Consider the following 24,508-nt stretch of genomic DNA (forward strand, 5'->3'; position numbering starts at 1 on the left):
AATGGGAAAAATAATGCCGGAATCTAACCACTTGATTACCTCTTTCTTGACAACCTCGTTCATCACAGGATTTAGTCTCTGTTGATGCTGTGCGCTAGGCTTATGATCATCCTTCATGAGTATCTTGTGCACGCATAGCGCGGGGCTAATTCCCTGAATATCAAATATCTGCCACCCCAATGCCCTTTTGTGAGACTTCAATACTTCCAGACAAATACTAACCTCTGCGGTAGTCAACTCTGCTACCAATATAACTGGCAAGGTATCACCCTCGCCTAAGAATGCATATTTAAGATGGGCGGGCAAGGGCTTCAATTCTAACTTCGGAGGCTCTTCAATTGATAACTTCGGAGTTACTCCCATTTTTCTGTCTAAAGGCTCAAACTCGCCTGCACGAATATAAATACTCGCATATCTAGAATCTGCACCATCTAAAATGTCGTCGAGTCACCAAAAATATCATCCCCCACCAAGTCTCTCTCCAATGGATCATAAGAAGTGATGAGTGGCTTTCGTGTATCATCATTCAGAACAGTAATGGCGGACAACTCCTTATAGATTGCAGGCATCTTTAGAGCTTGGTATGCATTGAAGACCTCAAATTTATCATGTACTCTCATGGTGAGCTGACTAGCAGCTACATCCATAAGTGCTCTCCCTATGGCTAAGAATGGACGCCCCAAAATAAATGGGACTTCCGGTCTGGCTCGAAGTCCAAAATCACGAAGTCTGCAGGAATTATTAACGACCCCACTTGCACCAATACATCTTCAATAATGCCTTCGGGTCTTGCTAATGATCTGTCTTCCAGCTGAAGAACTATAGTGGTTGGTCTGGGTACTCCCAAACCTAGCTTCCTGAAGATAGATGAAGGCATCAAATTTATACTTACACCAAGATCACATAGTGCTCGAGCAACAACCTGCTTCCCAATAGAAATCTCAATCGTGAAAATTTCGAGATCCTTCAATTTAATGGGCAACCTGTTTTGAATCTGCGAAGTGCATTCCTCAGTAAGTGCAACAGTGGCATACTCTGTGAATCGGACCTTGTTTGTAACAATATCTTTGATGTACTTAGCATACTTTGGAATACCCTGCAACATATCAACCAACGGGATATTCACGTGTACCTGCTTAAGCAAATCAAGAAACTTCGTGTAAGTAGCCTTTTCTTTCTGTCTTGCCAAACGTTGAGGGAATGGAGGTGGTGGATTTGAAACCACGGGGTGTGGCTACTTTGCCACTGGTGTCTTGACTACCCTCTCTTCTTCAATCATCTCCTCGGTAATCTTCTCTTTTTCAGCTTCTACTCTACTGGTATTCTTCAGAGCCACTTCTTCTAGTTCTCTCCCATTTCGAAGAGTCACAGCATTACAAGGCTTGGGATTCACATCCGTATCACTTGGTAGTCCTCCATGTGGTCTAGTATATTTTGCACCAGCTATCTGTCCCATCTGCCTCTCTAAATTTCGCACAGCCAAATTACGATTCTGATTATCTTCTATCAACTTCTGCTGGTCTATCATCATCTTCTGCATATCACCCATCATCTTTTTCATCATCTCTTCCATACTGTTCGTGGGTGCTTGAGGAGCAGGTGCTGGTTGATAGTTCTATTTCTAATTACCTGGGTTGTCACTCCACCTGATATTCGGGTGATTCCTCCAATTTGGGTTGTAGGAATTCCCGTATTGATTGTTGTTTCCTTGCCCCTTGCTTGCATTACCCACAAAGTATATGAATGCGGGATTTGCAGGGCATTCATCACCGTTGTGACCTTCTCCACAGACTTCACAAAAAACGATGGCTTGTTGCACTGCATGCACCTGTGGTGGAGCTGACAGTGTGCATGGCATCAATCTGTGCTGACAGTGTTGTAAAATTATCTACTTCAAAACACCTGGTGCCTTCCTAACTGAACTGCTAGCTGCATCATCGTGCAAGTCTGGAGTGCTCTAAGTAAACTTGTTCAATAGTGTGAATAGTTCTTCATAGCTTAGATCAAGAGCCTTCCCTCCTGCAGTAGTGTCTAGTGATGACTTATGTTGGGCATCCAGTCTCTCAGTAAATGTGTGTGCCAAAACTTCATTTGTCTGATGGTGGTGAGGGCAATCTCTAAGAAGACCTTTGAACCTCTCCCACACTTGATACAAATTTTCCCCACTTTTCTGCCTGAATGACATGATCTCTCTTCGGAGTCACGCTGTCTTTACTGGTGGAAAGAACCTTGTCAAGAATTTTGTCGCCAAATCATCCCATGAAGTGATAGAATTTGCGGGCTCTGCTAATAACCAGTTACTTGCATTCCCCAATAGAGAAAAGGGGAACAGTGTCAGCCGCGCATATTCTTTGGTGACCCTTCCAGTAGAGAAAGTATCCACAATCTGCAAAAAGGTATGGATGTGACGCTGAGGATCCTCATGGGACATCACCGTGAATTTCCCACTATAGTGAAATATCTGAATCATGGGATGCTTCAGTTCAAAGTGCCCTTCGATGGTGGGCTTGATAATGCTCGAAGTTATATCTGCCACACGAGGCATTGCAACCTCTCTCACTTTCGCTAGTTGATTATTAGCTATGACCACAGGTAACTCTGCTAAAGCCTGCGGGTTCTGCAATAAATCCAAATCTCTCCTACGCCGATTGAAAGTACGTTCAGGCTCAGAATCGAATTCCTCAAGATTGTTTTGACTCGCAGTCCTTCGCATTCGAGTAAAGTACCTGCAATCAAGTAGCAGCTAAGATCAAGATGTTAATACTTGGATGAATAAAGGAATACAATTTATTATGGCAAAAATAATTGATTTCTAAGTCCCCCGACAACGGCACAAAAAACTTCTTGCGTCCAAACGCACACGCAAGTATACGCGGTCGTACAAGTAATATAGTGATTATATAAAATCGGATGTCGAACTCACAGAGACTTATGACCAACACTTTCACGAAAATAAACTATTGCTACTAATTATGCAAGTAAAGAATAAAAGTTTTGGTTGTTTTGTAAACTAATGCTATAATGTAACCAGAATTTGTGCTAAGAACATATTTGATTACTGCTTTTATCAAGATTTTAGAAGTATTCCAGGGTCGTGGTTTGTTCACCAATCCTATTGAGTCGTTCAAGTATCACATCTTAGCAACTTTGTTCACAATTGTCAATTAACCGGATTATTGATCTCGTAGTGTTCTCCCGAACCACTACTCGCCGACTCAAGATAATTCGCCTCCTATATTCCTATGTTATTGACCTATCAAGAATGCAATAAGAGCACGGCATGAAATTGATTGGGGTGACTAAGTATATTCCTATCCTAGTCACAAATCCTAGCCCAACTATAGGGATATTCAAATCACAATCTCGTTACTTCTTCTCCACATTAACAACGTCTTTCCCAAGCACGTGTATCAATGAGTAAATAAAACTCAACTGTTGCGCAGACAATCAAGCAATTAAGCACAGAAGTAAAGAAGCAATTGCATACGAACAAGCTACTAAGATTGAAATACTTTTCAAACGTCAATATTCATGGCTAAGCCACAACCCTAGAATTACGGTGTTTACTTACACATGATTCGAGAATGGAAGCAAGAATTCATGATTAACATAGGGTTTCAATGTAAGGAAAAATAATAGAAAAGGAATAAAACCTAGAAAGAGTTTCACAAGTCTCAAAATTCGTCCAAGTCATCTTTCTAATATTAAAAATGACTATTTATACGCTAGGGTAAATATAAGATAAGTTGGACCAATCCCGATCCAAGTAGGACAACTGACGCCGCTTGTGCGCTGGCTATGTGTCGCATGGCCAACACATGATCTCCTCTGTGTGTCGCTTGTGCGGCGCATGGCCAATGCATGGCCTGCCTGAGATTCAGAGATGGGGTTTTTGTGCGCGTGCTGTGCGACGCATGGCTAGCGCATGAGACCTTTCAGTGGTCGGATTCTACCTTCAAGTGCTGGAACTTCCTTCCCAACATTCAATCAACGTGCAAAGCCTCGGAATCAATCAAAAACTGCTCGGAATACTTTCCATTGGTCCTTGTTGTACCTATTCATACGAGCATACCAAAATAAGCTCCTCTACAACAATTTGCATTCAAAACTGCGATTAAAGTGCTAAGAAGTGAAATGCAAATGACACTAAATCAGATATTTGTGCCAAATATCAAATACCACCCAACTATCACTATTTTCCTAAAAAATCATTAAACACCACAAAAGTCTCCTTCTCTCCTAGTTGACATGCCGTGTCACATAAAAATTCTACCTTTTTAATAATAAATTGAATAATTTTTTGCAAATCATGATAAGCTCCCATTCTTCTTTTTGGTTGCTTCGTAATGTTTTAAATTCTTGTCATTCTCTAATAGTGTTCTCAGTTTTACTCGCTCTAATTAAGTAAATTCATCATTTAGAATTTAGCTTTTGCTAGAGACTTATACAATATCAATATGCGATTCAGTGGTCAGTATTTTTTTATGATAAATAAATAGAACATTTAGCGCTTTATGGCAAGTCAGGGACATCAACATGTATATTGGCAGATTGAAGCGCCAAGTTAGATTTTCTTTTCAACATTGCTTAGAAGTAAATTCAAATAGAACTGTTGAAGGACAATCGTGGAACACCGTCTATACTTGACAAACGCTCTCGCATTCTCACACTATAATCTCCTCTATACACTTGCATATCACAAAAAACACCTTTTTTCTAGTATGCGTAGCAAAAACTAGTGTAATATTATTCAAAATTATTAGTTTAATTTCCTAATTCCGACTTTCCATTTTCAAATTTGATTCATATTTGAGTTGTGACTGCATTTTGACTCGTTACATTGCGCTGACTCTTTTTTATTTGATAATGAGTCATCTTGAGCTCTGTAGATCAAGTTAGAAAAGCAGGAGTAAATTTGAGCGTAAAATGAAAATAATCGAAGTTAAGATTGCAAAATCTTGGAAAGGAGGTAGTGTAAAGCTATAAGATGGGTTGGTTAAATAGATTTGATGAATTAATAAATTTCCTAATTAAAAAAATATAATTTTAATGTAACATGACATGCCAACTAGGGGAAAAAGAGCTTTTTGTGGTGTTAAGTATTTTTTTGAGGAAAATAGTGATAGTTGGGTGATATTGTAGTTCTAAAAGAAACAAAAGTGATTTTATAAGACAATTCTCAAAATATGGATGACTATTTAAGGAATTAACTCAAAGTTTGAACAAGCAGAGAGGATAAAAGTAGCCGACCACATACCATAACTGTAGGAAATATTTTCCGTGTCTCCTTTCATTCCTTGAATTGGTTAATATACAAAATATTCTGACCTAAAATAGGAGATTACAAAATATACAAAATATTCTAACCTAAAATAACAGATTACAAAATATTCTAACTAATATTTACATTATCTATCACACCCCTGCAGTCGAAACGGGAGGTTTACGAACGCTAAGACTGTCCCGAAAATATTCAAATAAGACTTGTGGTAGTCCCTTGGTGAAAATATCGGCAATCTGATAACGGGATGAACATGAAGGACTCGAACCTGTCCTCGCGCAACCTTCTCACGAACAAAATGAATGTCTATTTCAATGTGCTTGGTGCGCTGATGTTGCACTGGATTTCCTGAAAGATAAATGGCACTCACATTGTCACAATACACCATAGTAGCCTTATGAATAGGACAATGTAATTACAACAGAAGATTGCGAAGCCAGCATGACTCGGAGACAACATTAGCAACCCCCCTATACTCCGCCTCAGCACTTGAACGAGAGAGGTTAGGTTGGCGTTTCGAAGACCATGAGATCAAGTTATCTCCAAGGAAGACACAATAACCAGACGTTGACCGACGTGTGTCAGGGCAGCCCCCCCAATCCGCATCAGTGCAGGAAAGGAGGTCAGTAACTGAGGATGGATAAAGATGCAAACCATAATCAAGTGTACCCTGAATGTAACGGATGATACGCTTAAGAGCATGCATATGAACCTCTCGCGGAGCATGCATGTGTAAGCATAACTGTTGAACAACATAAGAGATATCTGGCCTCGTGAAAGTAAGATACTGAAGTGCACCTGCGAGACTACGATAGTGAGTCGGGTCATCATATGGAGCACCCGATATGCTGCTCACCTTCGTCTTGGTATCGACCGGAGTAGAAGTAGCCTTACAAGAAGACATCCCAGCTCGATCAATGATCTCTTCGGCATACTTACGTTGCGACAGAAACAGGTTATCCTTATGGCGAGTGACATGAATGCCAAGGAAATAATTCAAAGGACCCAGTCCTTCATAGCAAATTCCGAGGCAAGGAGAGCCATAATGGAGCATTGGAGAGAATCTGAGGAAGCAGTAAGAATAATATCATCAACATAAAGTAAAATGTATGCCATATCGGACCCCTTTTTGTAGATGAACAAAGAATTGTCAGATCTGCTGTTTGAAAAACCAAGAGAAGAGACATAATCTGCAAAATGCTTGTATCATGCCCTCGGGGCCTGCTTAAGTCCATATAAGGACTTACGGAGTAAACATACATAATCCGGATGAGTGGGATCTTTGAAACCCAGAGGTTGATGCATATACACTGTTTCCTTGAGCTCACCGTGTAAGAAAGCATTCTTGACATCTAGCTGATGAATAGACCACTTCTTTGATAATGAAAGACTGAGAACGGTATGGATCGTAGCCGGCTTGACCACCGGACTGAAGGTCTCACCACAATCAATGCCAACCTGTTGAGTCTTTCCATCACCTACAAGACGGGCTTTATGCCTCTCAAAATCACCATGAGACTTTTCTTTATGAGCAAAAATCCACATAGAACGAATAACATTCACATTAGGTGGACGGGGCACCAACTCCCGCGTCTTATTTTTAATAAGAGCATCAAATTCATCATCCACAACCATTTTCCAATTCGGGTCACGAAGGGCGGTCACAGGGTTACGAGGGAGAGGGGATTTCGTAACCATAGTATTCAAGTTAAACGTACGTTTTGGCTTAAAAATACCATTTTGACTCCGAGTCACCATTCGGGGCGGATTGGTAGATTGGGGTGGCTGGGGTGATGGTTGTGTGGGTGTGAGAGACGGAGCCGAGGGCTGTTGGCCCAAGGCAGAGGGGAGAGGGGTAGGTGCGGCAGGGGAGGCGGCTGCCAACGGAGGGGAGGTGGCAGTACGTGCCACGGTGGGAGGGAGGCTATCGGCTGTGTCACGGTTGCCACGGTGGGAGGGGGGGCAGTCGGCTGGGTCACGGGTGCAGCGAGGGTGGGCTGGGCCGATCATTAGCCATATGATGCAACCAAAATGGCGAAATCCCATCATCCAAAAAATCATAAGTAGTTGAAATGGAAGAATGTAAATTGGAAAATGGGAAAACATTCTCATCAAAAATCACGTGACGAGAAATAATGATTTTGTTGGACGATAAATCATAACACTTATACCCCCTATGATTCGTAGGATACCCCAAAAATACACACGGTGTAGACCGGGCTTGCAATTTTTGGATAGTCGGAGAAGGAAAGAGGGGATAACATAAACACCCAAGAACCTGAAGATGAGAGTAAGATGGATTTCTTTGGTATAGCACTTGAAGAGAAGAAACATGACCTAATAATTTACCTGGTAAAATATTAAGAAGATATGTTACCATTTGTAAGGCGTGATGCCAAAACAAAGGGGGAAGAGAAGCATGAGCAAGGAGAGTCCGAGTGATATTATTGATAGAACAGATTTTTCTTTCGGCTTTCCCATTTTGTGATGACGTATGTGGACACGAAAGACGAAATGATATCCCATTAGACTCACAAAATTTCCCGAATTGACCATTATCATATTCCCTCCCATTATCACATTGGACATTTTTAATATGACGTTCAAATTGGGTATGAATGTGAGTTTTTAAAGCTAAGAATTTCGCATAGACGTCGGATTTCTTAGCCAAAGGAAAAGTCCATAAAAACTTCGAAAAATCATCCAAAAAAAGAACATAATATCGATGACCCAATGAACTTAACACGGGAGAGGTCCACAAATCACTATGAATAATATCAAATGACATCAAAGTTTCGGAAATAGAAGAATCAAACGACAACTTAATGTGTTTACTAAGAACGTAAGAACGACAAATACTAGAATGACTAGATTTATTACATTCAATGCTTTTATTAAGCCTAAGACAATCTAAAATAGAATTTCCTGGATGACCCAAACGATCATGCCAAAAAGGAGAGGACAACGCCGCAAAGGTTGATGGAGTGGTGGTTGGATATTTGATGGTGGTGATTGGATAAAGATCTCCCCGACTATCACACCGCATTAGTGCCATCCCCGTCTGAAAATCCTTCACAGAAAACCCATATGGATCAAATTCAACAGCCACAGAATTATCAGTAGTAAACTTTCGTACTGAAATTAAAATCTTAATGAGTTTAGGAGCATGTAAGTCATTCCGCAAAGATAAAGGGGGGTTTGGGGGAGGCAAACTAGTATGACCACAACCACAAATTGGAATCGAATGACCATTTCCCACAACAATACCATTATTTTGATTGCTCAAATTAAAATAAGATGAGAGATTACCGTCCGTGGATGTCATATGAGAAGTGGCCCTGGTATCCATGTACCAATTTTGATCGGGCGGGTTCAAGATCATGGTGTGCATTGCGGACTCGATGTCGATTAGAACATACGACCCATGAGGAGCCACTGCTGCCGTGTAAAGCTGCTGGGCTGGTGGAGGGCCCAATATACCTTGCTGCCGTGGTGGGCCAAGCGATGGATGAGCCCAAGAGGTGGTCGAGTACGGGCAGGGGGAGGAGCAGCCACCCAACGCGGCTGCGGAACCCACTACCAGTGACCAAACTGGCCGGCAGTCCACTGCTGCGAAGGGGAGCCCGCTGGCTGCGGACCGCTGCTGCTACGGGCTGAACCACCGCGTCCGTCGGTGAATATTCCGCCGCCTGAGCCGCGGCCAGAGCCACCCTTACGGCCAGACCCAGAATTTTGGCCGCGGGAATTTTTGGGTTTCCCTCGGCGTGAGCTTGTGTCGACCGCGACTACCATACCCGAACTAGACCCGTGAGACACCATTGCCGCAAGTTCACGTTCTTCCAAAACAAGGGAAGACCGAGCCTCTGTGAATGGGGGGAGAGGTTTAGCATAGAGAATTTGTGTCCCCACCCCTTTGTACGCTTCAGGGAGACCCGAAACCAGTTGAAGGACAAGGCGGCTATTCGTCACGGGAGCCCCGACGTTTTTCAGTTGATCCGCAAGGCTCTTTAGACGTTGACAATAGGCGGAGGCATTGGGAAAATCCTTCATACGAGTCATCGTGAATTCTTGTTTGAGAGTCACCGCAGGAGAGTTTTGATGATCTTGAAATATATCACGCAAGCGAACCCAAACGTCTATGGCAGTAGCGTCAGGTCAATGATGGTGTTTAACAGATCATTCGAAATTGTCGAATAAATCCATTGAAGCACGGTGGCGTCAATGGTCGTCCATAATTCGACTTCCTCATCAGTTTTGGGAGCCGGCTTCTCCTTACCTGTGGGTGGAGGAATGATGTGATGAAGGACCTTTTGAGAACGAGCATGAATCTTGAAAAGCTCGGCCCATGTTCTGTATTGTGAGTTCTCCATCTCAAGAGTAACAGAGATGTGATTCTTGATATTGGAGACCGCGAGGGCCGGGTGGAACGAGGGCTTAGCCGGAGGGGCAGTGGCGTCGGCCATGGCAGAAAAGAAGAAAGAAAAAGTGACGGAAAGAGGAAGAAGAAAGAGGGACTAGGGCGTAGCGGAAGGAGGAAGAAGAAAGAAACCCTAATCTGATACCATGTTGGAAATATTTTCCGTGTCTCCTTTCATTCCTTGAATTGGTTAATATACAAAATATTCTGACCTAAAATAGGCGATTACAAAATATACAAAATATTCTAACCTAAAATAGCAGATTACAAAATATTCTAACTAATATTTACATTATCTATCAATAACAACTACCTACTTATGTCATGGCAAGAGAAATACTTATCTCATGATATGGTATAAAAATTAAGATTTAACATATGTTATAGAGTTGATCCGCTTAAGTCTTGAGCATCGGTGTAAGATTAGATCCAAATGATACTCTGAATTTTCTTTCTAACTAAAAAAGTCTTTTACAAAGATTTTATATATCTAACTAAACGAGTATAAGGACTTCAAAAAACTCTCTTTTTGTCATATGAACTTTAAATTGTACGAAGTTAGGCCTGCTCACCAATTGAACCAACTGAAATAGTGAAATAGAAAACAATGAAGACTACTTAATGGTTACATAAAATGAGTTTCGTTTATCACTATTACATAACAACATATTTAAAAATAAGTTACATATTATATTTAGGGAAAAGGATAAAAAATACCCGTCTATTTGAAAAAAGTGCTAAAAATATCTTCCGAACTTATTTTGGGTCAAAAATACCCCTCTCATCCTTAAAGTTTTCAAATATACCCTGTCTTGACGGAAATTACCCCCCAAAATAACTCGAAATCATTTTTTAAACCCGCTTCATCATTTAATTCCGAACCAACTAAATAATAACCCATAAAATACCCTTATTACCCCAATTCCCTCAAACTTCATACCTACGTATTAGGGGAATAAGGGGATCTTATTGGTTATTATTTAATTGGGTCGGGTTTAAATGATGGAGCGGGTTTAAAAAAGGATTTCGGGTTATTTGGGGGGATAATTTCCATCAAGAGAGGCATATATTTGAAAACTTTAAGGATGAAAGCGGTATTTTTAACCCAAAATAAGTTTAGAGGATATTTTTAGCCCTTTTACCAAAGTAGAGGGTATTTTTGACCTTTTCCCCTTATATTTAAAATAATAATATAATATAATAAACGAACTAGAAAAATTTAATAATGCATCTTGTAGTATATAATTTCACATTATTTCCATCTAGCTTCAACTCAAAATGCAATAATGTCAACAAAATGCAATATGATTTAAAAAAAATTAGCTCCAATTATTGTGTCGCTTATAGCTATGAAAAAATGAATTTGTAGCTAAACTTGGCTTTTAGAAGAATAGCTCCAATTCAAATTTTGTGGCAAATATTTCAATTCACAGCTATGAGTTTTTTAGTTTGTAGCTAAATACAAGTATTGCCACGGAACTAAACTATAGAAATAGCCACAAAAATTGAATTTGCATGGCAAACACTTTTGCTACAAATACAATACCTTGTGGCTACAATTTGGAGATAGCTACAAATTTTGTTCGTCGTGGCAAAAGAATAAAATCACTTGCTATAATTGTATTTTTCGTGGCAAGAACTTTTTACCATCACAGCTACAACACAAAAATTCCATAGCTATATGTATTAGTCCTTAGCCACGGACCATGTAAAGTCCGTAGCTAACTTTTAGCGATGCTACATATTGCTACGAATGCTACGGAACAAAAATTTATGGCTAAAGTGTTTAGCCACGAAAAATTTCATATTTAGCTTTCTGTAGCTACAGATACTCTATGTTGTAGTGAAACAAGCTGCAACAGCAGTAAAATTTAATAATGCATCTTATAATATATAATTTCACATTATTTCCATCTAGCTTCAACTCAGCAAAGGAGTCAGAATTTTAAGTTTATGGTTATGAACCATAATTAATTTTACTTCTTGAGTTTTTAATAGATTATTTTTATATATTAAATAGCTTTTCAACATAAATATAGGATTAGAGCCAAAGCTATTGAATTCTGTTAAACCCGTAGCAACCATTGTAGCTTTGCCTTGGCTTCAAGCTAATTAAGGGTAGACTTCAATGAGAGGCCTTAAGCCCAAAGGAGTTATTTTGTATTCACTAAAACCAGTTTCTCCCATTCCTTCTTAGTTCTCTCTTTGGCAGCATAAAAAACCATCATCAACAAGTCCATGAAATGTTGTGCTCGACCAAACTCATTGCTAATTAGCTTAGTCGGATCCTCCTCCATCACTATGTCTATAATTATCAATTTTCCTCCTTTATCCCTACTTGGAATTGACTCTTTGCATTTCTTCAGTATCTTCACGACGAAGACGCAGTATCCACTGTTTATTCATGAACAAGATGATCAGTGAAAAATAATTCGAAGAGAGATCTGGGGAGGTAACGTTAAAAGTATGTATGACCATTTCATCTACATCTGTGAGTTACTAGAGAAAGAACGATATTGTTTTCTTAAGTATATGTCTTTAACACGCACCATCATTGTGTGCCTAATTCGTTTTTGTTGGCCGACACGTGGGAAATAATTCTTTAAGATAATGAAATGCGTGCGGCAAGACTCAAACTCGGGACCCCTATATTAGTAACATTTTGAAGTATTTGAACATCTCACCTAAAAACTTAAGTTGTTAGAGAGACCACATTTTATTTACTTTCTCATATATATCTTCAACTCTTAATGAATAGACACGTGAAATGATGGGTAATAAGATATAATAAAACAATGATGACAAAAAACATACGAAACATTTAGTTAGTTAAGAAGGAAGCTAGCTAGCTCAACATTTGTACGTACCTTGAGTAAGATTGCGTTAGCTCGAGGAATCTCATCAAACATACTTCCTCCCACAAACTCCAAGTTTCCCCTATTAATTCCCTTGTGGTCGCCTATAACATTAGGGAGATCAAGTACAACACACCTCATGCTAGGAAAAGCTTTGGCTATAGCCACCTCCCACGTCCACCAATGATGTCAATCCTGTAAAAACATGCTTACACTCCGCAGTAATAACATCAGTCGTCAATCTTGACTCACTAGCCATTGCGTCATTGAAAATATCTCCCAATTGTCTTGATTTTTGTTTTTCGCCATCACCAATATAATCCCAAAAAGATTTCCCATGAGCAGTATGAAAAGCGGTAGGGAAATCATCTTGGAACCAACTACTGAACTCAAACCATGATTTTTGAACAATTGGATCATGGTTGAAAAAAGTAAGAGTGACCTGAAATTCAAGGGCTCATTCTTCACAAGAAGGCGACTAGCTGGCTTAAGAGAAAAAAAACAATAATTTTCATGTTGATTTATGAAACCAGCATGAACTAAAAAGCGCATTAGAATTGGCAAGAAAGCTAATTTAGACGGGTGGAGGAGGGGAAGTTGGGTAGAAATGTCAACTAGACACATGGGCTTACCATGTTTGAAGAGAACATCGGGAATGTCCGTTAGTAACCTGTATTCAAAAATATACTTAAACAGAAACAAAAGCAAATTTCAAAAACGAAAATCAGAAGAACAGTATCTGAAAATATGTGTAGGAATTAAATCGAGCCCACTGAATGCACAGTGTGTCCTTAAGGAAATTATTCCCCTCAATGTACCCGAGGTTATGGAATATATCCTCCCAGGATAGAACGATTTACTCACCGTAGTAGCGGTACTGCAAACTTTGGTGACAGCGAACCACTCGAAGGCTGTAAAATCACACAGAATTTTTATGAAGTGCAAAAGAAGAAGATAGAAGAATTCATAATTTTTCATTAGGAAAATCTGAAGGGATGACTAGATATTTATAACCAACAACAGGTGTCTGTTAACGAAATAGGTGTGTCTTTTCTGAAAAGGTATGTGCCTTTTCGACAAAAAAATATTTTTCCGAAAAAGGCAAAGGAAATAAAACTTTCATTTCCCATTCACACCAAATACCTAACAATCCCCCACATGAATGGGGAATGGCTCTATGATATAAAAATGCACGGACAAGTGTGTGATTTACAAATAAAGATTAATTGCATCTGGATAAGTAGGTTTCCCTTTGAACTTTCCGTAGTGAACATATGTCGGATATACTCGGTCAATCGGTAGATTTGATATCTTTGAACCGTCGAGCTTTGGTGTATACCTAGACAACCATATGTCACACAATTAACCCTTAACCGTCTATGGTTCTCACGGTTGTGTTCGTTTTAGCCATGAACACCGCCTGGTTTCATGAGTGCGTAGAGCATGGGCCTTTACCTAACATACTCCTTGAAGCGGCTTACACTTCACACTCACATAGGTGATTCCTAAACGTGTCATCTCGTAGATACACTATTTGGTCATATGCCAAACTTAGAAATCATTAAAAAGCTTTAGCTTTATTAACTCGTTAAAAAGCCTTAAGGCCTTATCCTTGTTTTTTAACATTGTCTGATCACGAGAATGGGTTGAGTTATTTGAGAATGTTGAACCGTCATTCATAACTTTGTTTTCTCCTTGAACCTAGCTCTTGGGATCTCCAATCTGCTAGGTAGAGTTACTGCCATGATGACTTGTTCTAGGCCATAATCCCATTCCCTTTGTTGATCTTTCAACTACCTCTCTAATTAAGCCTTTTGTAAGCGGATCCGCGACATTATCTCTAGACCTTACATAGTCACTAGTGATAACTCCACTAGAAAGTAGTTGTCTAACGGTATTATGTCTTCATCATATGTGACGAGATTTACCGTTATACATAATGCTCCCTGCCCTCCTTATTACCGCTTGGCTATTACAATGTATACATATATGTGCCAACAGTTTGGGCCAAAAAGAATACACTCCAAGAAATTTCGGAGCCATTCAACTTCTTCACCGACCTTGTCTAGAGCTATAAACTCAGACTCCATTGTAGAGCGGGCGATACATGTCTATTTGGATGATTTCCAAGATACTGCTCCTCCACTATTGGTGAAAACATATTCATTTATGGATTTAGATTCAGTTCATCCGGTGACCCAATTTGCAACAACATATCCTTCAACAACCGCAAGATATTTATTGTAATGCAATATAAAGTTTTAAGTATGTCGAAGACTCATGCATCTTGAGTTTACATATCTGATTATTAGCTACACTTGATGTAACATCATTATAACAATATGTGTGGATAGTTGGCAACAGTTGTGGCCACAACTTTTAACAATATTTTTTTTTCCAACCATTCCACTTCTATTCAGCAGCTGCACATTCAATAATTCAGATTTCATTGTAACACTCAAGTCTGCTTCTTTAATACCCAAGCATATAGTCCAATTGAGACTTGCTGTCACCAATATTCTTTGTAATAGCAAGATTTACATTAATCGGCGTTTAATACTTGAATGGTTCAAGTACCATTTTAACATAATGAGACTGAGACAATGCTAGACTTTAAAAAGTTCGATGGTTTTTAATTCTTGGAATTAAATCGACAACCTCTAAGTCTTTCATATCAAAATTTCTAACAAGCATACGCTTAGTAGCATTTATGTCATTAATGTCTTTACTCATTATCAATAAATAAACAAACAATGACTATATGATTTAGAGAGTTCTTAATGTAAACTCATTTATCACACTCATTAATCTTAAACCATTTGCCAACATTGTTTGATCAAATTTAGCATGACATTGTTAAGGGTGCTTGTTTTAGTCCGTATAACGACTTAATAAGTTTGCACACCTTCTTTTCGTTACCAGGAACCACAAAACCCTTACGTTGTTCCATGTAAATTGCTTCCACAAATCTCCATTTAAGAAAGTTGTCTTAACATCCGTTTGATGGATTTCAAGACCATACACATCTGTCAATGCTTCTAATACCCATATGGATATAATCCTTGTTACTAGCAAGTATGTGTCAAAATACTCAAGGCCTTCTTTTTGTCTATAACATTTGACAACAAATTTTGCCTTGCATTTGTCAATAGTGCCATCAACTTTCATTTTCCTTTCAAAATTCATTTGGAACTCAAAGGTTTGTCCCTAGGAGCAAGATCAACCAATTCACATGTATGGTTGTTCAATATGAATTCAATTTTCACTATTGACTGCCTCTTTCCAATATTAAGCTTCAAAAGAAATCATAGCTTCTTTAAAAAGTTTGAGGCTCATTTTCCAACAAAAATATCAGAAAATATAGTCCAAAGAATATAGACATCCTTTGACGTTTACTATTCCTTGGATTTTCCTGTTATGTGTACTTTCCTTTGTTTCTTTCCAAGATCGTTTAGATCTTTCACTAGACGTCGCACATTCCTTTTTATACGGATAAATAGTTTCAACATTAGATGATTCAATTACCGTATTAACATGGATGTCAGATTTTCTTATTTGTACACCAAAATTGATATGCTTTACAATTTGTGGCATATCCAATCAAAACACAATCAACGGTTTTAAGTCCTATTTTTACCCTTTGGGGTTTAGGAACTTTCACTTTGGCCAAACAATCCCCACACTTTGAAATATTTCAAATGAGGCTTTCTTCCTGTCCACTTTTCATATGGAATAGATTGTGTTTTACTATGGGGTACTCGATTGAGTATTCGACTAGCTGTAAGGATAGCTTCCCCTCACAAGTTCTGAGGAAAACCAGAACTTGTTTATAAGGCATTTACCATCTATGTTAAATTGTTCCTTCACAATGCAACGTCATCATTAAACACGTATGGACTTAGTTCCCGTGAATCAGTCTCGTATGTACTAGTCACCCATTAGTAAAAGGAGAACTAAAGAAACCAGCTCCTGCTCCTTGCATCATAACCACTTTATCAACACTTAAATTATCAGTAAGAAATTGATGGCCTGAATCTCTTTGAGACTGTTAGGGAAACAGGAAACGTGACTGATGAAGAAGGCTTTGCCATGAACATAGATAACATGGACATATTTAATGTCCAACAATTAATATGATCCTCTTCATATAAATTCTTAGCCACTGAATTTTGCAATCAGAAGGACAATCACAACGAGTTATAGAAAAAAATGTGTCCGTTCACACTTTAAACCTCCAATTAGAATTTTCCTTTAATTTTCATCTCTATCAGTCAGTCGTACCATAGAATGCAATGAACATCCTTACGATCATAAGTTTTTTTTTTCCACTTAACCAGAGAATAAAGCGGTGAAGTTTTTATATCTTCAAACCTAATACTTTCTGGCACAAATAGATTTAATAAATCGGTGAAGATTTTATATCTTCAAACCGAATGCAGAAACTTATATATACTCGATGAAGTTTTTATATCTTCAAATCTAGTAAACAAATGAGTAGAAAGTTACGAAAACTTTCATCTCAAAACTAGAGTAGGAAATCTGAAGATTTTAATTTCCAAAAAAGTAACTTTTTATTCCTGGAAAAAGATATCTTTTTATCTCAGGGAATAGTACTTTTATTTCTGGAAAAATACTTTTTTTTTTCTTCAAAACAATGAGAACCAATGAAGATTTTATTTCTTCAAACCAACACAATTTACTAACTTCAGCAAAGTTTTGATATTCTTTAAACCGAATTTACTAACTCGATAAAAATTTTATATTCTTTAAACCGAGTAGTAACTTGGAGTAAAAAATCACACAGATTTTAATCTCCAAACAGTGAAGTAGAAAACCACAAAGGTTTTAGTCTCCAAAAAGTGTATTATTCCCCCCCCCCCCCCCCCCCCCCTCCCCCCAAAAAAAAGAGTGATTTTCTTTTCTAAGTAGACTATAAAGAAAAACACTTCATCGTTGGTTCCATACTTCCTGAAAATTATAACTGATGATCTCAATGAATGAAATTTCAAATTAAGTTGATGAGATAAATTTTCAGCACCTTGCCATGTATTACTAATGTTTCTTCCATAGAATATACTTTGAGATCATCAAATAATAAATATCTACCCTAACATGTATAAAACATGAATTTAATAAATCATAAGGGTAGGAGATTAAATGACAAGGGAGTGAATAAAATATAACTCAATTTTAATGTCATTCCAATCTCTCCCAACAGTAACCATAACAAACAAATTACGCCCGAAAAATTGCATCGGTTAATTCATTTGATGACAACTCTTCATATTCAGTTAAACATTTGGAGCATATTAATGGAAGAACATCACATTCACTCAAGATCAAATCTTGAGGCATTGCTCCTCATCTGTCACATCAACCATCCTTTCATTTTTTTTTATTATTTTTGTTTTAGTCCAAAGCAGGACACAGAAAAATAATATCATTAAATAAAAGACACATGTGAATATCCAGACACTAAATCAGTCTCCCAACAGACATTTTTTCGAATTTGAAACAAAAAATTTCTTCGTGTCTGTTGCAGCACCAACTAATTTCTTTCCATTCGGTGCCAAATTTGTTTTCCAAATGTTATTAGAGCATCAACGTCTCAAGTCTTTCAAATGAGAAAGCTCAAATGACTTCCTGGTGAATCGCTATTTTTTGTCCCTTCCTACATTACTATTTTGAAATCATAAAAAGGGAAAGCATCAATATTATAGATGCTTATCCGTATACTGAAGGGATCTTTCAGATGTTGGTATTGTCCTATTTCATAGACAAAAATTTCCTCTTTCTTGTTTAGTTTCCAATAAACAGAAGAGCGATGAACACAGACTATAAAAATTATAATTTCCTTAAGATTGTTAGTAACCTGTATTCAAAAATATACTTAAACAGAAACAAAAGCAAATTTCAAAAACGAAAATCAGAAGAACAGTATCTGAAAATATGTGTAGGAATTAAATCGAGCCCACTGAATGCACAGTGTGTCCTTAAGGAAATTATTCCCCTCAATGTACCCGAGGTTATGGAATATATCCTCCCAGGATAGAACGATTTACTCACCGTAGTAGCGGTACTGCAAACTTTGGTGACAGCGAACCACTCGAAGGCTGTAAAATCACACAGAATTTTTATGAAGTGCAAAAGAAGAAGATAGAAGAATTCATAATTTTTCATTAGGAAAATCTGAAGGGATGACTAGATATTTATAACCAACAACAGGTGTCTGTTAACGAAATAGGTGTGTCTTTTCTAAAAAGGCATGTGCCTTTTCGACAAAAAAAATATTTTTCCGAAAAAGGCAAAGGAAATAAAACTTTCATTTCCCATTCACACCAAATACCTAACAATGTCTAGTTCAACTGCACATCTTACTGCTGAAGAACTTACGAAGTTGAAAACATGGTTCCAGATTTGGGCTTGAGCTTCGAGAAGCTCAGTACTACTGAAACTCACGTTCCCTGACATTTTTTAAGGAACTTGTTCTTGCTAAGATACTTGTTATCTAAAGCCATCGATAGAGTATTGTATTTATAGATTTAACTAACTCAGACTTGGCTCTCTTGAAACGACACTTTTTGGGTTATGATGGTCATTTCATTTCCGTTAAAAAATAAACTTGAACGTTTGATCTTAAGCAATTGAAAATTGTTATTCTTGGGGGAATGAAGGTTGCACATGTGAATACAACATGTGTCCGATTCAGTATCATTCATACAAAGAACAGTAGTTCACCCCCTGTTTAAAAAAAATATGAATTTTTTGAGGTGTGAGACACCCTTACGAAAATTAATTAAAGATATTAATTAATAATTTGTCAATATTATCCTTTCGATTCTTCGCCAACTTTTTTTAAAACAAGAGATAGTCAATGTTAAGATTTTTGGAAGACTCGTTAAAGAGAAGGATAATTTTAGAAAAAATAATAATTAATGCATCTTTAGACTTGGAAAAATTCATTCATATTAGACCTTATAAAAAGTTTCAAAAATTTGTTTATATTGGAATGAAGGGTGTAATTGAAGCCAGATGATTATCTGTTCACTTTTCCTTTTATCTTGCTCTGCTCAAATGTTCTAGATCTTCTTAATCTTCTATTTTCTCTATTAACAGTTTACACATAAATACTAATCGTATTCAACGCTTTCTCTATTAACAATTTACACATAAATACTAATCGTATTCAACGCTTCGTGATAAAAATTGAGGTCCTCCACCAACGTGCTAAAAATTTCAATGGTGATAAGCTTCAGTTCAAGACTAAGGGTGTCAAGTGGGCCGGGCCGGGCCATTTTAACGTGGGCCACAAGGGGCAGGGCCGGGCTTGGAGAGGGAAGGGGTGTCCGGCCCAGCCCACCTCGGATAGGGGCTACACCTCGGGCTAACCGGGCCCGTTAGTGGGCCGGGCCGGGTTTTAGTTAGTGGGCCAAGCCGGGTTTTAGTTAGTGGGCCGAGCCGGGTTTTAATTATTTTTAAAAAAAATTCTAATACTAAAATGTATTAAGTTTGATACTTTAAAATCTAGTTGTTGTCAACTTTATTTTAACCATCAAGTTCCTTAAATTATACTTTGGCCGTATTTTCAATCTATAAATACCATTCATTCCTCTCCATATTATCTCACAATTCCCTACTCTCCTCTTTCTCTAAATTTCCTACTCATCTAAATGGGAACTAAATGGGAACAATGCACATGAGTTTTGATACTAAACCAAAGTTCTTAATTTAATTATCTCATCTGATCCTAAGTCCTAATGTCATGTGCAGATTGTCACACCTCCATCATCGGCGGAGACATTTCAATACGCTAAAAAATATTTAATTATTATTATCATATATAAAATATTTGAAACTAATAAGATTTTATTAATATATTATTATATATGTATATATATATAACTAATAGTTTATATTATTATATACTGTATAACCTATTGAAATATTTTTGAACTTGTGTAAGCCAACAGCAAGATAGTAACTTAAAAGGGGTATTTGATTTATTTCACGCATCAGCAATTTCAGAGGCTTGTCATTTCACAGATTTTGTCAGCCTCTTATAATGTCTTGTTGCTTTTGGGCACTGATTAATGTTTGTCCACTGCCCACTTTATTAATTCTGTGGGGCTCAGCTGACCAGTGACCACTAATTTTTTTTTTAAAAAAAGGAGAGCTAATTAGTTTTCATTTAGTAGCAATTAAATATTAACGGATCCGACTCCTCTCCATTTTCATTGTCTCCATTTTCCCCAAGTTCTTACTTGAATAAGAGACACATTACATGAGTTAAAATTAATGGTTAAGTTTTAATTAACTAAAGTAAGATTCTAACTATGGTTTGAATAATTAATAAATATTTCATAAATTTGCTTCCAAAATTTTAAGAATCCCACAATTATAGCTACAGCTATTTTATTGAGATACAATGTTTTTAAAATACTTATTATTAGTAATAAATGTAGTACTTATCTTTTATTTTATTTTATTTGAAGTGGGTCGGGCCGGTGCCCCAGTGGGCCATCACCCGGGCTGGTGGTGGGCTGTCCACCTTGTCCGGCCCAGCCCCCTAACAAAACCCACCTAGCCCAGCCCCTTACACCTCTTAGTGGCCAGCCCGGCCCACTTGACACCCTTAGTTCAAGTTAATAAACGTATCAATTATAGTAAAGGGATATTGCAAATAAAAATGGGACCTTTACCAATTAATCATCTGCCATGAATACTACCAGCTATGATTCCTCTACGCAATCCATCCCCCCCTCCCCCCCAAACAGCCAGATATAACAATCAATGAAACCCATATTGTTTCTCTAGCTTCATCATAAACAACTTTAAAGAAAATACTACTATCCAATGAACCAATAATAGATCTTGATATGGACATTTATGAGGATGATCATTCGCATTAAACCAACCATACTGTGTGACCCTAGATGATGAGGTTGAAGAGGTGGTAGATGTGGTAGCGACTGACAGTAGTAGTTAGCAGTAGCTGTGGCTGTCACTAATGGTTGTGATGGCATAGGTTTTTTGTAGTGGTGGCTAATGATTGGCTATGATAATGATGGTAGTTGTGACTTGTCATAGCAGAGGTGGTTGGTAGTAGGGATTGGTCGCTGTGGTGAAAGTGGTTGATAGTGATAGCGGAGGTGGCAGTTGTTGCTCCCAAATGCATGCGCAAGTATACGTGGTCGTACAAGTAATATAGAACTTTTAAGTCCAGATATCGATCCCACAGAGACTTAGATTCTACTGTTAAACTAATTCAAATTCGAATAAAACTATTCCAGAAAGTGAAAATCAAAGTGTTTGTTGTAACTAAACTAAAACTAAAAAATAAACAATTTATGATGGGTGTTTTTGTGACTGAGAATATTTTGACAAAGACTGTAAGGTTTATCAGATGAGAGAAAGTTCCAGGGTGATGGCTTTCGACAATCCAGTTGACCTTCTGACAATTCTACCTTTCTTATTTCCTGGGTTACTAGTTGACAGGTTAATTATAACTTTATGAGTATCTTCCGAGTTGCTCACAAGCCTATAGATGCTACTATAACGCCTATATCCCTATGGTCGTCAGAGGTAACAAGAACACATTTAATCCTCCATATTAAACTAAGCTAGGCTAAAGGGTATATTCCTATCCTCATTAGCGAAACGATTATATCGAACAAGCTCTATTTATTCTTATTACGTATGCAAATTTCCTATCCCTAGTTCAATTCACATGCCACAGATAGTGTTCAACTATTGGCCAGATAATCAAACAATTAAGCACAAGAATAAATAAGCAACCCAAAATATGGCAATTTAATCGATAGAAATTGTCGTCAAACCAACTATCATGTCTTTCACCACAACCCCAGAATTACGAAGTTTAGCTACTCGTGATTCTCAATGAACAACAAGAATTCATGAAGAAACTAGGGTTGAAAAGATGGAAAATAAAATAAACCTAGTGAGAGAAAGTATAAGGGCGGCTTACAAGTCATAGAATATCCTAGCACAAGAATACCGTTCTCAACACTTAAAATAAGTATTTAATGACTCAAGAATAGACAAAATCCTAATAAAATTCGGACAGGCTGAGCCCATCCTGTGCGCGGGCTCAGCACGGAACCTTTAGTGAATTTTAGATGATGAATGTGCCAATTCCGCCACGCCCTTCCAGCGCGGGACTTCAATTTCCCGCAACTCGATCTTCACATGTTGGCCCCGTGCTACGGGATTGGCACATATGCTTCCTTCAGTTCAATTTTTTTCCTTTTAGTTTATAACTTGTGGTCTTCAACTCGTCACCTCGTGTAATCATCATATGCTCCAAAACCAACCACTTTTAGCCCAGTTTTCTATCGTATGTCTTTATCGTGCCTATACACATGAAACATAACAACATAAGCCCAAATACGACAATTTCATCATAGATTAAGCGATAAAAGTCATTAGAATAGGATGTAAAATGACACGAAACATGATATTTGTGCCAAATATCACCACCCCCTACTTAGACTTTGCTCGCCCTCTAGCAAACACAAACCAACACCAAACTACACTTCTAGCTCAACTCATTCTAATAGGTCTACAACGGGATTCAGCTAGTATGACTATCTCAAAAGAAAGATTTCAAAACCAAAACAATGAGCCAAGTTTCAAAAGCCATGCCAAAGATTTAAAACCCTCATTTTTAGCACCAATGACTACCTTCCTGAAAAACACTTCACTTTTAAAACCAATTGACCAACAACACCACTTTAAAGCATGTAAGCAACCTTATGATCAAGAAATCAACATTTCACCACTTTATTGCTAATTATGTGCCCTCACCAAAAGAAAGTAATCAATATCTCTAAAGAATCACATATGTTTAAATCAACGGACATAAAATCAATAATTACGCTCACTCTCACAAAGAATATCACATGCAAAGTACGACATACCATAGGCTTGCCCGTAGTGTAACCACTCCACTAATACAAGTAAGACGAACCTAGAATCAAGTAGGACTTCGAGGGTTGTTGTCACGACCCGACTAGGGGTCATAACGGGTACCCGGAGCTAACCACCGAACACCGCTCATTCTGCTACTTATCATACTCGTTAAGCGTTCATTCATCAAATTCATACTCAAATCATAGGAAAATCATTTTGTTTCATTTGGAAACATAATTACCTTTATATACATAAGCCCTTCAGCTATCAAAATAATACACACATACATATATACATATATACGCTTATCAAAATCGTGAGACCATACTACCCACACATACGTATCTACGAGCCTCTACTAGAGTGCTAGACATATGGACGGGATAGGACCCCATCGTGCCCAAAACATACATGTACATAAAATGGTAAATGAATGGCACCTCCGGAATAATTGAGTGCTTTCAAAACTCTGCTTATTGGCTTCTATAAGTATGGGTCGCCTCCCTGTCTACCTGTGGGCATGAACATAGCGCCCAAAGAAAATGGACGTCAGTACGAAAATTGTACTGAGTATGTAAGGCATGAATGAAATGAACATATTAGAGAAATCATAGGACATAAGTTGTAGACATAACCTGCGTAACTTTTAAGGGAGGATACCTTTCATGCCTATATCATATATAATCACAATACATGTATCATCATAGCGCATACATCATCGTATCATAATACCATATCTGCTCATGCACATTAAACGTCATCCGTATCCGGCCACGTAGTGGCTCGACAATATCACATACATATCTTCCGGGCTTTTCATACATATATCATATATATAATCATAGTAATATCGTGCCCGACTATATAGGGTCGGTGTTTTACGTGCCCAGCTATAATAAAGTTTGGTGTTATACGTGCCTGGCCCTACCAAGGCTCAATATTGTCCGTGCCTGGCCCTACCAAGGCTTAGTGTTGTCCGTGTCTGGCCTTACCAAGGCTCAGTGTTCTCTGTACCCAACTGCAGAG

General features: G+C 38.0%; 1 non-coding gene and 1 pseudogene across 1 annotated transcript; one reads left to right on the forward strand and one right to left on the reverse strand.

The window, feature by feature from the left end:
- Positions 1-2,096: 2,096 nt before the first annotated feature.
- LOC132616316 (small nucleolar RNA R71) lies at positions 2,097-2,203 on the forward strand. Its single transcript, XR_009573106.1, has one exon. It is a non-coding gene; the product is annotated as a small nucleolar RNA R71 (small nucleolar RNA).
- A 9,607-nt stretch (positions 2,204-11,810) lies between these two features.
- Positions 11,811-19,024, reverse strand: LOC132613472 (myricetin 7/4'-O-methyltransferase 2-like; annotated as a pseudogene).
- Between the last annotated feature and the right edge of the window lie 5,484 nt (positions 19,025-24,508).

This window comes from Lycium barbarum, chromosome 10 (genome assembly GCF_019175385.1).
Source record: "Lycium barbarum isolate Lr01 chromosome 10, ASM1917538v2, whole genome shotgun sequence".
Lineage (NCBI taxonomy): Eukaryota > Viridiplantae > Streptophyta > Magnoliopsida > Solanales > Solanaceae > Lycium > Lycium barbarum.